Raw genomic sequence first — 16836 nt, 5'->3', positions numbered from 1 at the left:
TTTTTTTTAAACGAAGCTACTTTCCTGATTAGAAGGGAGAGTAAACTGGAAAAAATTATTAGGCCAGACCCATGTGTGTCTTATTGGGTCAGACTCACATTGCCTTCAGTCTTTCAGTAGAGCACTAATAACTACTTGTAGATGAAAGTCTGACTTACTATCATTTCAAACTGATCGTGCCCATTTTCTTAATAAACCAGAGCTAATCTATTAAGTGCTTAAATGGCCTCTGGACTATTCCAGTGCCAAGAATAAATAGAGTATCTTCATGAAAAGCTTTTTATTTTTCCTTTCCGAAAAACATTCAGAACAAGGAAGCAACAGAAAGCAGTAACTGCCAATAGGTGCAACCCTGACATGAGTAATCCTCTTCAGATGTGTGTCAGTGCAAGTCAAAGGTTCTAATGTCAGTGATGAGATCATTATTAGATCAGAAATCCTATGACAATTGCAGTACTGTGTGGCAAGAAAAATAAAAAAGACAGGAACCTGACCATAAATAGACACACTATTTATTTGTGGCACAACAGAAAAGGCAACCTCCATTTAACTTTAAAAGCCTAAAAATTGAATTAAAACTGTATTTCCATGGCCTATGATTAAGACCACTTAGAAACAGACAAAAGTAGACAAAGCCTTTGTGTATAACCTCTTGGACATCTCTGTTGAAGTGCCCAAAAACTGAGTAACTGAGAATTCTCTGTCCCCTGCAGGAAGGGCTCTGACCCAGCACACAGAGCACTGCAGTTTGCATTTTTCTTGACCTAATGGACTGATTATCTGGAATAATTTGATAGACAACAGCACGTGAGAATTATGTCTTTAAGTTCTATGTCAAGTACAGACTGTGATAAACAAAATGGCAAGAAATCAAAAATCAAATTCTTATCAAGTGAAAACAATTGAAAAATTTGCAATAAGCCATGAGAGGCAAACAGCTCCCTTTCAGGACTGACCTACCTCTTTTGAATGTCCACAGTAAATAAAATTAAACACTCTGATGGTTTTAAGTTGCTGAGAATTTTTCCTTTAAGGAGATGAATATACAGAGACATGCATCCTGTACTTTGACCAGTTTGGACAGGATGCTGAAACTGAAGCAAGCAGGCTTTTGGAAAATGGTAGAAGCCACCTTTCCAAACCAAAAGGAAATGCAAGGCAGAGAAAGTTCAAAAGCATGCCAGAATATGAAAGAGGAAGGACTGCATACATTACCATCATCAGGTTTGTACAAGGAACATGAACAGCAGCAATTATATTAATAAGGCCATTTATTTCAATAGATTCCTACAGTGATCTATTGATGTTGATGGACACCAAATGATGAATGGTAGTCAACCTGGGCACTTAAGTGACTGCCCAACATCTGTGTCAGATGAAAGAATTAAATTTTGATTTCTGAAGTCCTCTGGAATCTAATTCCTTTTAAGAACAATTACAGATACATACCCTGGCTCAAAGAAGAAATTATAAGAATTTATAATTCTTAAGTAAGAACAAAATAAACTGAGTGTATGGGAAAACTGGCTGCCAGGTGAGGTGGAAATACAAGTTATCAGATCACAGCTCATAGTCAATTCAAGTATTTGTTGACAACTAATGGAAGAAAGGGAGGACTCCTCTCTTTTGTTCCTTTTCTGTTGTTTCCATTGTCATCAGCGAAACAGCACATAGTGGCTTAAGTGCAGAATACTGAAATATTAATTCCTATGCGCTAGTTTTGTGCTCTGTGCACCCTCCTGAAGTGTAATAAGTTACTTATTTTGGTTGCCTGATAAAAAATTGATCCATTCTGACCAGTGCAAACATCCTAAAAAGCCTGGTTTTACTCAAGTATAAACTAAAGAGCCAGCACAATCAAAGCAGCTTTGGTGCGTTCAGAAAGCAGAAAACCACAGTGCAATACCACAAACCCAACAGTTTTCAATAAATCATAGTGAATGATAGCAGTTCATTCTTCATATGCAAAATATTTTTGAGTCTGAACATTTCTCGAGATGAAGACAAACTCAGAATAAATATTATGACTGTAGCATTCACAGAACTACCTGAAATGCTCAGCATGCCTCTCCTTCTGTGTATTCAGGCTTCAGTTTCCTAGAGTTTATCTACTGACTTACCAATCTCAAAAATTAATTATAAGCCAACATCAGTACAGCTTACTTCAGCACCTTAAATTATTTCCCATTAGTTTTAGGAAACAATGACTCAGCTTTCTCTTTTTTTATTCAAAGCTGAACTTTCATTTTTTAAATCTGCATTCACTTCTCTTCTGATGTTTAGATTTTTACATCTTTATCATAGGAACAGAGTTCAAAACCTCCTATTTTCATAATAAAAGTATCCCAGAACGAGCTAATAAATATTTGATGTTATTTATGTATGATTTAAACTTGCAATCTAAAGATAAGTCAGTATCTTCTACAATTAAGAGTCAGTTTCAAGGCCGAGTGTAAGAACTAAGTTCAGTAAAGCAATTTCAAAAACTCCTTGGAAGTTGTATGTTATTTAAACAAAATAGCTGTATTCAATCCCTTATTCCAGGTCACAGAGCCATTCATAAAGAAATTGAACTGTGGGCAAGATGTTACTGAAAATTCAGATTAAGTTTAATTACAGTGCAAATTTAACCAGTACCTTAGCTGCATCATGGCAGTGTTGTCCTTCCAGAAAGTGATTGCTGAAAACCCCAAAATGCACACAGTCCGTGGCTCCAGATGCTTCACCTATTTATCTAATGCCCCTTCTCCAGTGTTATTTCAAACCTTGGCAAATCTTCATGTGGTGAGTCAGCTTAAGACATGTCAAAAGAATTAACAACATATTTTAGGATGGTCTGTAGCTTTCTGACTTAAGGGTTTATTCACAACTTTTAAATACATTTTCAGAGTTATTTAGGTTTTTTACTCTAAAAATTCTCTTGCTGTTCTGAGAAACTGTCCTTTTTTTTATCTTTCACCTCTTAGGAAATTAGGCCACTACCTCTACACCTGTAGTCACAGCAGACACACGTGGAAGTGTTCATCCCCAAGCAGTTCATTCCCTCTCTTCTACATAGATAACATGATATTGAAATAAAAAAATTAAAAATAAATCAGCACAATGGGGGTTATTTCTATATCTAATTCTACTCAACAAAGCCACAGTCATTGACAAGAAAAATTCTAACCAAATTAACTTTTATCTGTACGTAAAACCACACCAAGCAAACAAATTACATGGGGACGCTGGAGAAAGCAGTAGTTTTTCTGCTGTGCTTTTACATGCAGCATAGAAAAGCACTTTCCAGTAAACAGTAGGCAGGGCCTGCTACTTAAATCTTGCAGATTAAAGCATAAGACTGTTTTGTTTTCAGTCAACCAGCTGCATGCTCAGCCCCACACCCAGCAGCCTTTGGCTCCTCCAGTGACACTGATAATCTGCCATATGTAGCACATCCTATAGCAGCACTCCCCAGAGAGATTGGACCAAGATCAACACTGTTGTGTTTTGCAAAGGGCATTGAAAAGCTGACAGATGGCAACAGCTGGGGCAAATTCAATTCAAGGAAGGACTTTTTAATCAAAAATTTTATACAAAGCGAATGGGGCTTTTCACTGCACATGATTTCTCTTTCATTGCACATGATTTCCGTTGCCTTTCATGCTGCTCCCACACAACAGCCAGTTCCCACAAATACGGACAGCACTGAGGTAGCAGAAAATGGGCAAATATCCATTTGAGCCAACAGAGCTGCAGAATTTTTCCCTTTGCTCTGTCCAGTTTTGGTGAAACACTGCAGAAGTGAAGCCCTGGGAGAAGAGGCTGTACAGAAACACAGCTCTCAGCTCCACGGAAGTTGCCAGTTGGCATGCAGAAGCTTTGCTGTCTTAAATAATGTATTCTAGTCCAAAAGCACCTAAAAGCTGATGTTAAATTGCTGTCACCCTTTCAATTCTAGCACGCCTATTAAATACAGTGTTATATTGAATTTAATTTCTGTGCTCTGGATTCCACATCAAATGCAACGTTCGCTGTTGCTGCCTTCATTCACGACTGTTTTCATTAGCACACCTGGAAGCTCTCCAAGGCAGGCATCAGTAAGGAGCAGAAGTCTTGTCAGAAATATCCATTAAATCTGTCACATGCACTAACAAATCAATCGAGTACCAATGAGCCTTTCAGAAATTTTTTGAGCAGCTGGTTAAAAAGGGACCCACCTGACCTGAAAATTTTTCAGCAACAACAAAACACACTAGGCCTGACGTGGTTATTATATCCACTGGTGCAGCATCACAGTTATTTAAATTTCTTTGTCATATGACAGGAATAAGTTAATTTGAAATGCTTGAACTAAATTCAAATTTAATAAATTAAATGATTTTAAAGGAAAATACTTAAATTTAAATACAGTTTTTTATGGAGATGAATTCCTGTAAAAGGTTGGCAATTGCTCTCATTTGTTAATCCAAATTATTTTCCTGTTATTTTAAAATTTATATAAAGGGCAAGCAAGTTAGAGTACATTATGATTTTTAAAATCAAGAAAAAATCAGAAATTTAAAAATTCAACTTGCATTTTTAAAGGTAATGTAAGTTTGTTTCAATCATTTTCAAGAACTAGTTCTTTTTCTCTCAATCTTTGTATAATTTTCTAAACATCACACAAGAGACAATGCTATAAGTGAGGGAAACTGACTCATGATACAAAATACTTTATTACAAAAGTAATGAAGTAAGGCAAGTGTTTGTGTGGATACAAAATGCATACACTGGTAATTCTGTCCAAAAGATGCTGTAACAGCACAGAAGTTTTAAAATAGCATGCATCATAAATGCCTATAACATACCTACCTATACTTCACACCTACCAATATTTTATCTATTTAAGCCCTCATGGGTTTTCAGTAAGAAGAGAATGTGTCAAGGTCAGGGTGATGGAAGGGCGTGACAAACAAATCGATTGACAATCCATGACACTGAAACGAGGCATTGAAGGGGGAGGGAGAGAGCAAGGATCCAAGAGAGTGAGACCACACAATGCTCCAAGGAAAGGATTAGGGCATCCAGGAGATTACTGGAGCTGTGTGGATGGGATTGGGTGCCCATTTTCCATCATTTAATCACACCAGCATGTCCTCCTTAATTAAACTCGCCTGAGCCAATTAGCTGGGCAGCTCTAGTGTTTGCCACCATGGCAGGAGCAGATGGTAACGAGGGCTCTGTCGAGCCTGTGGGTGGCAGAATGTGTAATCCTGCAAAAACCTAACACAAATTATATATTGTTTTCTCACAGATTCTGGACTCCACTGTGTTCATGTTCACCTCCTCCCCCCCATGATGGAAGCAACAAACAAACAAAAAAAATCTAGTGTTGCCTCCACTGTCTTTCTACACTGCCTTTCAGTCTGAGAAACAAGAGTCAACCTGACATCAGACAACATTTAAAATAATATAAATCTTTGGTCTATTTAATACAGAAGCATTGGACTTCATTTATAAATGGAGAGGTTGTTTCCAAATCACTGAACAAAATTGCTGTGTGCCAGTCTGGTGTCACTGGCAAAGAACCCAACTAGTGAAGATGCTGAGAGATTCTCCAGATAGCTGGAATAAGGTTAGACATTTCTAATTGCAGCATTCTTTTGGCTTGGGACTGTTTTTTCAACCAAAAATAATGTAGATTTGGTCCTCCTAGCCAGCATGCAGATTCACATCCTTTGGAGCTTTGGCACATATAACTCAGGAAGGTTTCGTAAGTGTTATGGTTAAATTTACTTGTACAATTTTAGATGACATTTTTAACCAGTAATCCAGACCAAGGGGCACTCAGATGACATTTGGGTGTCACTGCAGTGCGACACCTTTCAAAAGGAAGGTTTATCCTCTTTAACTTGGCACTAAGAAAAAAGGGATATTTCATCTTTCTTCAGAACAGTGCATCACTGGCATATAAAGAAGCTGGGAGGAGACCCAGCCCCAGCTGAGCCAAACTGGCCAGAGGGATATTCCACAGGGCATGATGTCAGAGGATAAACTGGGGGGAAAGGTGGCCACACCTGCTACTGTGAACTAGCATTAGTCAGGGAGGGGTGAGCAACATCATTGTGCATCATCTTATATTCTAATTCCATTATCACTTCCCCTTTCTTTTCTGTTTTTTAAACTGCCTTTATCTCAACCTACAAATTCTAGATTTTTTTCCCTGACTCTCTTCCCAGTCTCACTGAGGTGGGGGTGTGAAGGAGAAGCTGTGTGGTGTTCATCTGCCTGCTGGTTAAACCACAACAGGATCAATAGAATATAGAAAGGCCAGAAGGGATAATACATGCAGTAAAAAGTCTGTTATATCTGGTAATAAAATCTTTCTTTTAAAAAGCTCTTAAAAAACCAAGAATTAATTAATATATTGCAATTAACCTGAAACAAAGACAGATGTCCAACAGCATGACAAGTTTGAGTCCCCAACACTCTCACAACCTCTCCTCCAAAAATACGCTCAAAGCCATGGTTAACCAGAAAATTAAGTCCCACTGATAGACAAAGTCCCCAAATGAATCAAGTGTAGACAATACATATTCCTCTTAAAGTAGTATTCAACTATATATTTAAAGACTGCAGTTTAAATATTTTAGCATGTTTAACTGTATTAATGACATATATCATAAGAGGCCATATTTACAATTACTGAGAGGTCTGATATCCGTGTCTACTTCTTTTTAATACAATCTAAAGAAACATGGGGATAATGACAACTAAAAGAGCATTTCCTTGATATAAAATGCGAAGGTTCACAGGAAACACATGGATTTCACACCTGTTACATGATGAGGTCAATGCAGAACTGCTGTACAAGAGAATGCAATGAGGACATGAGCCCCTGCCAGGGTGTTCACTCAACACAGGGGGGTCACTTTGCCAGAAGAGTGAACTCCAGGAGTCAGTCTGCTGTCAAATACCTTCAATCTACTTTCCTCTGATTTTTATATGAGCCTAAGACACATAAAGAACATTCATGGCCTAGCAGTCATGTAATGTTAAACCAGTGGTATTAAGAATTTTTATTCCTACCTAATATTTTGAAGACCTCCATTTTTGTGTGCATTGTACGTAGTCATAGTAGTTGAGAGTGAATAGTTTATATAAAAAATAAATTACAATTTTAAAAAGTTATTTATTTTGAAATAAAAGCATCACTCCCGCACAAAAAGCAAGGCTTACACAGGACAGGGAAGCCTCCTTGCAGCCTCACTGTATCTCAGTGGGATCAGCACCATCCACAACATCCCTGTGACATCTCTCTGCACACATAACATGATTAAGAAAATACTTGGCTCTTTACATCACGTCTTGTGTTTTCATCTTAAATAATTGGATATTTTATTCCTTGATATTAAATCTATAACGGCCAAAACCAAACACAGATCTACTCAATGATAAACACATTTAGTATATTCCACATTTGTGATAAAAAGCAAGACACATTTTGTTTCTTCTTCACAAAGCACAACCCCAAGATTAAACACTCAAGGAATTATTTTTTCATTTTGAGAACTAGCAACCTTAAAAATGCCTAGACAATCCATTTCCCCTCTCCCTTCTCCACTCCACTGTTTGCCAATACTTTTCCTTCGTGTCTGTGCAGTGCCTCTGTCTGAAGCAGGGGTGACAGGCAGAGACAGAGCTGTGAACCACACTGATGTGTATCTCCAGAAGGATTGTTAATTCAGGTTCTCAACATCCACACAGTCCCATTGTTACATCCCCTGTAAACACACCTATCTCATAAATGGTTATGGAACAGAAAATAGGTGAGAACAGCAAATCCTCCTTGTGCTGGTGCTGCACTCAGAGATGCTCAGTGCTCCACAGTCATTGAGATAAAAGCACTTGGGAGAGCTCTTTTTTTTTTATAATCTGAACACAGAAAAAAGGACAGTGGAGGAAACAACAGGCCAGGAGAACAAATTGGTTTGATCCATTTCACACAGTCAGAAACAGGAGAATTGAGCAGAAAATCGATGACCTAAACCACCTGTCCAGAGTTTGAATTCTTTATATTCTCCTTTCCCTTTTTGCTTCATAGAAGTAGTATCACATGCATTTTTTAGGTGGTCCTAGCAAGCAAAGGGATCAACACCACTTTCAGGCTATTGGGAGTGTTTGTTCTTGTCCAGAAAAATAAGCTTTTTTCAGCTGACTAGAAAGAAGCAAGTTTAAAGAAAAGTGGGGGCTTTTATCTATTCTTCTCACAAGAGAATTGTTGACCAATAACCATAAGGAATTCTGAAGAATAAATAATTACCTACTCAGGCTATTCTTTTAAAATGTTCTTAATATTTAGAAACCATTACAAGCAAGTGACATGTCCCTGCTGCTTCACATTAACTCAAGTAGTTCCATTCCAAGGAACACATTTTAAAGCCTTTTGATTTTATTTTTAAAGCAAGCTGGAATCCTGCAGTGCCAATTTTGTTGCAGTAAACTTTTAAGTGGTGAATATTCCAATTCCACTTGTTACATTACTAACACTTCCTGGTATTATAAATTATTTTTCTAAGTCTTTATAACGAATCCTTCATGCTTTTACAAGCAGACCTTTTTGATTTTCATCATCATTCACGTAAGAACATGACAACACAGGAACTCACACATAAAAGGAAATATTTATGTAAAGGAGAGAGATGGAATTGAATTAATGGGTGGACCACAGATGGAATGAAAGTTTGAAGAGAGATATTAGAGTGGAATTTGCATTACTTGACCCAGTTTATTCCTTCCTTTGAGTTCTCACACTACTCTTTCAGCCTTCCCTCAGAGTCCCTTATGTTACTGCAGCACTGGAAATAAAGATGGGTGCAGATTTTGGATTCTCAGGTTCACACAGACTGGAGAGCAAAAGTGAGCAGGGCAAGTTCACTACTTCTTGAGTATCAAATAGCGAAGAGAATCAAACTACACAACAAGAAAAAATGTCCTAGGGGGTGTCATTCTTGTTTGCTTCAATTGGCTCAGTGTAAATCTTCATGTCTTGGAGTTATGCTTGCTAGCAGAGTTTTTAAAATAATTTCATTTATATCAATAAAAGTTGGAAAACATTCATTTCTACCTGAAATTGTAAAAATTTAAGCAGTTATGATTTCTACTGCAATCTTAATGATGAGGGATAACTACAGCAGTTTTACATTTTTCACTTATTTTAATATATGAGCCTGTTCAAACCTCAAGTAACCCTCCATGTGTTACACAAACCATAACAAGAGAACTATTCTTCATCCTTGTTATCCCCAAACAGATGTGCTTCCTATGCTGCCCTTCCTGTAACCTTCAGAATTTGAAATCCTTGAGGAACCGTCTCTGATCTTAGAGCATGTCTAAAAAGTGTAGAAACCACGCTTAACTACATGGCAAAAATTACATCTCAAAAGCAGTCTTAATTCACACTAAAATGTTTCATTGCAGAAAAAAAACTTGTTAAAGTTTATTTTGTTAACTCAACAAAATAAATTACTTTCTGCAGATTTTAAAATACTTTGTTGAAAATAAAAACGTAATGGATATAGTTCATTGAAATAAATGACTTTGTATTTTAGCTGCAGATTCAGGCAAATTGTTCACAGCGTAGTTTTTAATTATAAGCAAGGCTCTCACACAGCAAGGCTTCATTAGTTTCAAAGGAGCGCAACACAAAATCTTCATCCATACACCGAGCATAACAGAAGCTACAAATTTTTGGACCTACAGGCTTAGTAATTCAAGTACTCCCCACTCAGGTTTCTCTCTTGTGCTCTGAATAGCCCAGAAGTTTAACAACTCTCACTATTTTCCTGGCAGCTTCAGCGATAATCTGTTTTAACTAAACGATTTTTTACCTAAATGGTTACTTAGTACACTTCAGGGTTATAAGATTCTGTCCCTGTCCTATTGTGTAGAGTTGCAATCCACTGTAATATTCTGTCCTATTTTTCTAAAGATCAAGTCTTATACATAAAGAAAACTACTCAAAACCAGCCCAAATTTATTTCAAACCAGTATTTTCCATAAATAGTTTTAAAAGTCCAAGTGGTTATCATCAGACTGGAATTAGTTGATTATTTACCTTGCTTCTTTCTAGATTCAAGTAATTTAGCATATTTAGGTGTAATAAAGTATCTCAACATTCCCATTCATTATTGGTTTTATCTGTCAGAAGGAACTTGCATTCACTCTCACGCATTCAATTCTCATTTTCTGCCTAACCCCTTCCTCCTGCAATGACAGACCACTCAGCAGCCACTAAAAGCTCCATTAGAACAGCCTGAATCCTTGACCCTTGAGTCTTCCTTGGACACATTGATGTCACCTATTATTATTATTGCACAGCTCTAAAAATGACTAAGAAATGGAATCAAACTCAATCGGCAAAAACTTCAAGAACAAAAAGTAACCAAACCCCAAAGCCCTCAGACCCTTCATCTCTGAGCTTCAGGGACTAACAGAGGTCACTGTGAGAGTGATTGGGTTTTTGGTGCATTCTAAATCTGAAACCTGAGCATGTTTATCACTCTTAACTTTACTGGAGGATGAGCAGCATCCCTTAAGCCAAAAAAAAGCATCTCCAGAATTAATTGTGCTATTACCAATCTTTTATTTTACCTTAGATTAAGATTGCCATGAAGAAACTGGTTTTTTGCCTTTGAATGCTACAGTCTTAACTAATTAAGCTGCAGTAATAAATGTAAACCTCAAAGATAGAAGTTAAAAATCATTTAAAAATTGTTATAAAAAACTGCAACACTCTGTGGCTTTGCCTGCACTTCATATTTTTTGATCATGCCTCATTTTCACAGAGAAATATTTAACACCAATGAATTCTGGGCATCATAAACTGACTTGTGTTCTAAGGCTGGCTGACAGTGAGTAGAAATGACAATATTCAGAATGACAATTTTAAAATAACTTCTGTACTTTTAATGTTGTACCAAAAGGATAGTAGCTGCTATTAATGCCACTGCTTATCAATACAAACAAACGAACAAGGAGGCTGGACAGCTTCACAGTTTGAAGCAGAGAAATGGGATTATACGCCCCTGGGTATAAGTGGACTGACAACTACTGGATTTGCTGTGGTGCAGCTGAGAATACACACTCCTCTGAACTGCTAGAATAACAAAGAAGATTTGGGAGAGTTTGTGGTGGCAGCTTGTAGTTCAGTGAATATTCAGGCACCCTTCCTAGCTGGTTTTTTTTGTCTCCTTATTCTTTACGGTGCTTTTAGCACAGCCAAAATATAGTCAGAGACTAGGACTCCATCTGCCAAGGAGGTGTGATCTGGAACTGCTTCTGAGACACAGATTACTTGTCTGGGGGCAGCCAGACCTCTGATCTTTCTAAGAAAGGCTCTCTATAAATTTATCAAGAGCATAAAAGCAGCTGAAGATGTAATGGGCCCAACTCTGGTACAACTACCCAGCTCAGCCTTGCTGTGACACAAGGCACTCGAATGCGAGTTTATCGGCCCAGCAATAGGGACACAGTGACAAGTGTGGCTCTTCTCTTTCAAGGTGAGAATGGGCATCCATCATCTCATTGCTCTGAAAGTTACCTCCTGTTTCTCTGCTTCAGGTAACATCACAAACAGCAGAAACACCCTCCAGCCTAGGCTGTTTTAGATGATCACAGTGCTTTTAGGGAGTAACATAAAAGGCTTCTGCACAAAAAGAGTCTGAATAATCTGTTCTACCTAGCCATTTAGGATAGGACTAACCCTAATGCACTAAAATCACTGTACAGAAAGCTCAGACCAAGCTTCATAAAAAACCAGGAGTATGGTGAAGTGTGCAATAGATCACCCAGGGAAGCTGTTGCATCTCTGTCACTACAGAGCTGTAAGATTAGGACACAAAACTATTTATCAGGGATGACAAGGGTCCTGCCTTGGGCAGGAGGATGGACTGACGACATCCTAAAATTCCTTTCATATCTATTTTTGCACAGCATTGCTGATGAAACATAGTTGCTGTTATTGGAATGCAGATAGATGTCTTTTCCAAAAGCCTTCCATAATCTCACAGCATTCTGTGAGGGACAGAATCCTGTCAAATTGATTCAGTAGATCTCACCTTGTTTCTAGCCAAACTACCCCTAAGCCTGAAAGTCAAATCCTTGAAGTGATTACCCGCCTCCCCACCAGAAAGGGAGCTGACTGTTGCATGGCTGACTGTGCCAGTCAGTGTAAACTGAATTAGTTACATTCCTTCTTTCACGTACATTTTATTAGGTTTTTTTAAGAGAGATTGCTCCCATGGATGTCCCTAAATGAGCTAAGTCCACTCTGCATCTATACAATGCTTATGGTTTCTTTGTGGGTTTTGTGAGGTTTATTTTTTGGCGAGTATTTTTTGGCCAAGGGGACGGGAGGAGGGTCAGGGAGTGTCTCTGATACCCTGCAAAAGGCTCCAGGCTGCCATGGTGAGTTTAGTAATTCAGTTGTATTTCACCACTCTGTGAAAACCCTTTTTGGGCCAGGACTTGAAAAACTGTAATATGGAAAACCGCTGATACTGGAACTTCTCACACTTACAAGCTTATACTGGTATTTTCAAGCTTTCCTTCAAAACTAGGAGACAAAAAAAATGTAATTGCACAAAAAAGAGAAAGTGAGGTATGCTTATACCAAGATAATTTTAAGAACCAGGACTTTACATACACTTCAATTATTCACAATAAATTAATAAGATAAAGAGACACCAAAAGCCATTCATTGCAAGCTTGTGAAAGTCTTCATGCTCCAGTTATGAAATACGCTGATCACATTTGACAGTCAGCATTTTCACAGGCACATTTAGTCCTGTTAGTCTCTGCTTAATCCTTCCTGAAAACACAGACCTGTTGAGATGGTAACTGCACAGAAGATTCCTTTTTCTCCTGTCATCACCCTTGATGTTAAACATTAGACAGAGGTAAAAAAAAGAGCAGATTACAGTAATTTTCTCCACTCAAGTTTGTGACCACTCAAGTTCGATGTGCACCATAATGTGTGTACTCCTAGAAGGGGTTGACAGACTTACCTTAGTAGCCACAGTGATGAAAAAAGGCAGAGGTATTAGGAAAAATGTTAAAGTTTCCATAAGTAAAAACAAAAACACCATTTGCAGTTTGGAGCAGACCTGAGCCACAAGTAACATTAAAACTAAAAAATGAGAACATGGGAATGGGTACAGAAAACCTATCAAAGCACTAAGGACAGATAAGAATCACTGAATAGCAAATGCCGCTTAATATCTTAGTTCTGCCGAGTAACAAAGCAGTTATCTGGTGAAAAACCATTTGCTCGGGTGACAAATATGAAATGCTTAAACTGCCAGGGCAAGCAGCAGGATCAAAGTGCTCTGTGCATGGCTCAAAACATCCTGATATGCACAGCTCAGAGCTGGAAAACTTGCACCATTTCCAGACTCCTCTCGCTGGACTCAGATCTTCCTCAGGGAGTGGAAAGCCCTTCCAGAAGCAGAGCTGTGTTTTCCAGCATGGGAAGAGCAGTGGGATCCCATTATCAGCTGCTCCCTTCTGTTGGTAGTGCTCATCCTGTCATCACTGCAATCCTGGAGAGCACCGTGCAGCCTCTACAGATATCCCAGACTTTGCCTGGCAAAGCAGTAAGCAGGGATTTGCAGAGAAAACCTCAGGGAAGTTCCCAGTCTCCAGGGCACTCATTTTGACGTGACTTTCAGGCTGGAGATCCCTTCGCCTTGGCTACGAACTCAAGGACCACCAACCCCTTCCTTCCACAACTTAAGAGCATGTCCAAAAGAACTACGTCCTCACCAGCAACACGTAAATATGGAATAAATAAGTATAAATTAGTAGATAAATGTATTAAATAAATATGCATTTCCCCTACCATGGCCTGTCACAGTGACAAATCCTGTAAATTTCCCTAAATCTGTCACTGATGGAGGACGAGCACTTCAAAGGGAAGACATTATGAACAGCAGAAAGATTTCACTGTGCACATAACATCCAGCCACGTCTCTATACAGGCCTGCCCTAGGACCATCAGCCTGGTGGGTAACACGACACTGTGCCTTCTGTTGTTGGTTCGGTTTTGGTCCTACAGAACTTATGCCCATTTGCAGAGTGAATGCATATATGGCAGTTGGGTTGTTGTCTTTTTTGTTTGGCTGAGATTTGGGTTTTGTTTTGGTTTGTTGGAGGGGCTCTTTTGTCAATAGATTTTGTCACATTGGTACTACTAGAAAAAAAGTTTATTTCTGTAAGGTAACACAAATCCTGATGGAAGAACCAACAATCTGCCTGTACACTATTGCAGTGGTTGTTGCAGAGGAAGAAATCACACAAATTTAGTCTTGGAACAGTTTGCTCAAGGAGATCTAAACAGACATTTCAGCACAGATCAGAAACTGCCCTGATATATTCTTGAATCTGGGCCCATTAAAAAAACAACCAACAAACCATGGAAAAATTTCCAAATATTATAATTTTTTTCTTCTCCAATAGTTGCACAAAATACTGAAAATATTAACAGGCTGATTATCGATAAAGGAACTGTTGGAGCTCTGATTCTCTGTTACAATTAAAGACTGATGTATTATACAACCTAAATTTCCACATTTAAGCAAAATATACCCATAAAGGATATTCCACATTACCACACTATTAAAAGTACAGTTACTGAATATCATTAATGTTGTAATTGTATCTGTTTCAGTTTTCTCCTCCTAAATACATGACGCAAATTCAATTTTCCATAAAAAACCTTAAATAAATTAATGATATTATGAAACCAAATAAAAGTACATGATATTAAAGCAAAAATTACAACAAAAATATTAAGTTCCTCCAACAATTTAAAAAGACAAGAGTTTGCAAAATGCATGGAGGTTTTTCCAAAAACAGGGGGAATCCAGGCCCTTCAAGGGAGTGAAGGGTTCAATCAGTACTATAATATTATGCCTGGACTGCAGATCATGAGGCCAAATATTATCAGGAAATGAACTATTAATACCAGGGAATACACAGAAAGTATTTTCCCTTGTAAGAAGTAGATACTTCTCACAATATAAATAATTCAAATCAATAAACGGAGAAGCTAAATTAAAACTACTGTCTAACATAACCTTTATCACAAAAGCCAGTGTGTCTGTGTAAGTTCAGTATTTCAAAGGATGATTCTCTACATGAAAAGTAAATCACTATTTAATGAAAACCACGTAGATTCTCCCAATGTAAAAGCTGAAGAAAATAATTAGGCTAACAAATTCCCAGTCAGCAGAATTTGCAGTGTCAGTGACAACAGCATGTGACTAACGTCCCTGAAAGGATCCAAGGGGAATGCAAGCAAGAGAACCAAATATGAGATGGAACACCCACAGTAATAGAGAAATAGAAAAAAGGAAAAAAATGAAAAGGGCATCTTTTCACTAGGAATTGACCTTCATGCAACAAAGAATAACTGGGCACCATGAGAGACAAACAAATCTTGATATTAAAATAGGGTTCAATATATAAAAACCATTTGTGAACCCCTGTTTGGCAGGGTAGGAATTGATGTCAGTATAAGCTTTTGGGAAAAGTGACAGAACAATTCTTTCAGGAAGCTGTAAAATGCTGTTTGGGACAAGCACTTGGACTTCTGCTTCCTGAACATGACTACCCCACAAGAACAAGGATACTCACCTCTAGCAGTTCCTTTCCTTAGAAAATATTCTTAAACAATATCATCTTTTTAACAACTGCACCATCTTAGGATCTTCAGAGCAGCTATCAAGCTTTACTATTCTCCCTTTTCTTCAAAAAGTATTTTTAATGAAAGAGGGAATTTAAGAGAAAACTTGCTTGACATGCAGAAGTCCCATATTCTGCCTAAGGGACTCAGGACAGAAAAAGTGTCAGGAAAAACAGACTCAATACAGATGAAAACTTGTGTATGACATACATCTATCACACAGCAACCGGAGCAAAAATTTTCAATACCTCCATTAAATTTTCTGTCCAAGTTTTGACAGTTATAAAGTACTTACACAGTAAGATACGATTTGAGCAACTTTAAATGTTTGTCAGACAGCTTGCCCATAGCCAGGGAGCAGAATAGGAAGAGAGGAAGCAGGGGCTCTTACTGCTGAACAAAAATTAGTTATGTATTACTTCAGGTATTTGCAACAATTCGTTTCTATAAAAGCAAATTCAAATGTAACTGTATAATTATTGTGTTTTCCCTAAAAATATGTTGATAGTGGGTACCTGCTGTATTATTCTGTTCTGCTTCACAACAAATTCAGTGGAGGAAACACCTCATTTCAAGATCTGTGGGCCAGTAATCGGGTCCTGAGGACTCAGACACCGCCTTTACATGGGTCCTTCAAATTACACTGGAAATTCCTTCCTTACAAATGCTAATAAATTCAAAATGCAATCCACAGGCTCAAATGCTGCTGCTAATGTACATTCCTACCTGCAAAGGGAACAGGTGCATCTTTATCCAAAGCAACCAGGGGAGGATCCAAAATCACAGTGTCGTTGTTTTCAGTTATGATTCCATGGTACGACGTCTCAATCCAGGGTTTGTGTTTGTTCACTAGAAAAGAAAAAAAAACCATGCCTAATTAATTTGGTTTGTGTTTCATGTCCATTTAGCTCATTTTATCTATAAAGAGAAATTATTTAACATACTTCCAGTATTAATGGTATTACGCAAAAGCCACTAACAAGATCCCTAAAATAAACATTCAAATATAAAAGAAAAATGATATGCACATTGTACTGCACTGATGAGAAAACCACCACTTACAGCCATCCCTCCAATTAAGACACCAAAATAAAAAGGCAATTTGCAAAATATTTTTAATGTGTTCTCAG

The 16836-nt window shown here is 37.9% G+C and overlaps 1 protein-coding gene across 1 annotated transcript in view; it reads right to left on the bottom strand.

Moving 5' to 3' along the window:
• Window positions 1-16555, bottom strand: part of CLSTN2 (calsyntenin 2) — a 190758-nt gene extending 174203 nt beyond the window's left edge. The window contains exon 1 of the mRNA XM_032119231.1: window positions 16433-16555. The gene's annotated coding sequence lies outside the window, so the exon portion shown is untranslated. The remainder of the gene's footprint in view (window positions 1-16432) is intronic.
• Window positions 16556-16836: the final 281 nt, after the last annotated feature.

This window comes from Corvus moneduloides, chromosome 10, assembly GCF_009650955.1.
Source record: "Corvus moneduloides isolate bCorMon1 chromosome 10, bCorMon1.pri, whole genome shotgun sequence".
Lineage (NCBI taxonomy): Eukaryota > Metazoa > Chordata > Aves > Passeriformes > Corvidae > Corvus > Corvus moneduloides.
Note: the sequence above shows the minus strand (reverse complement) of the source record. Positions and strands in the feature narration are given on the sequence as shown.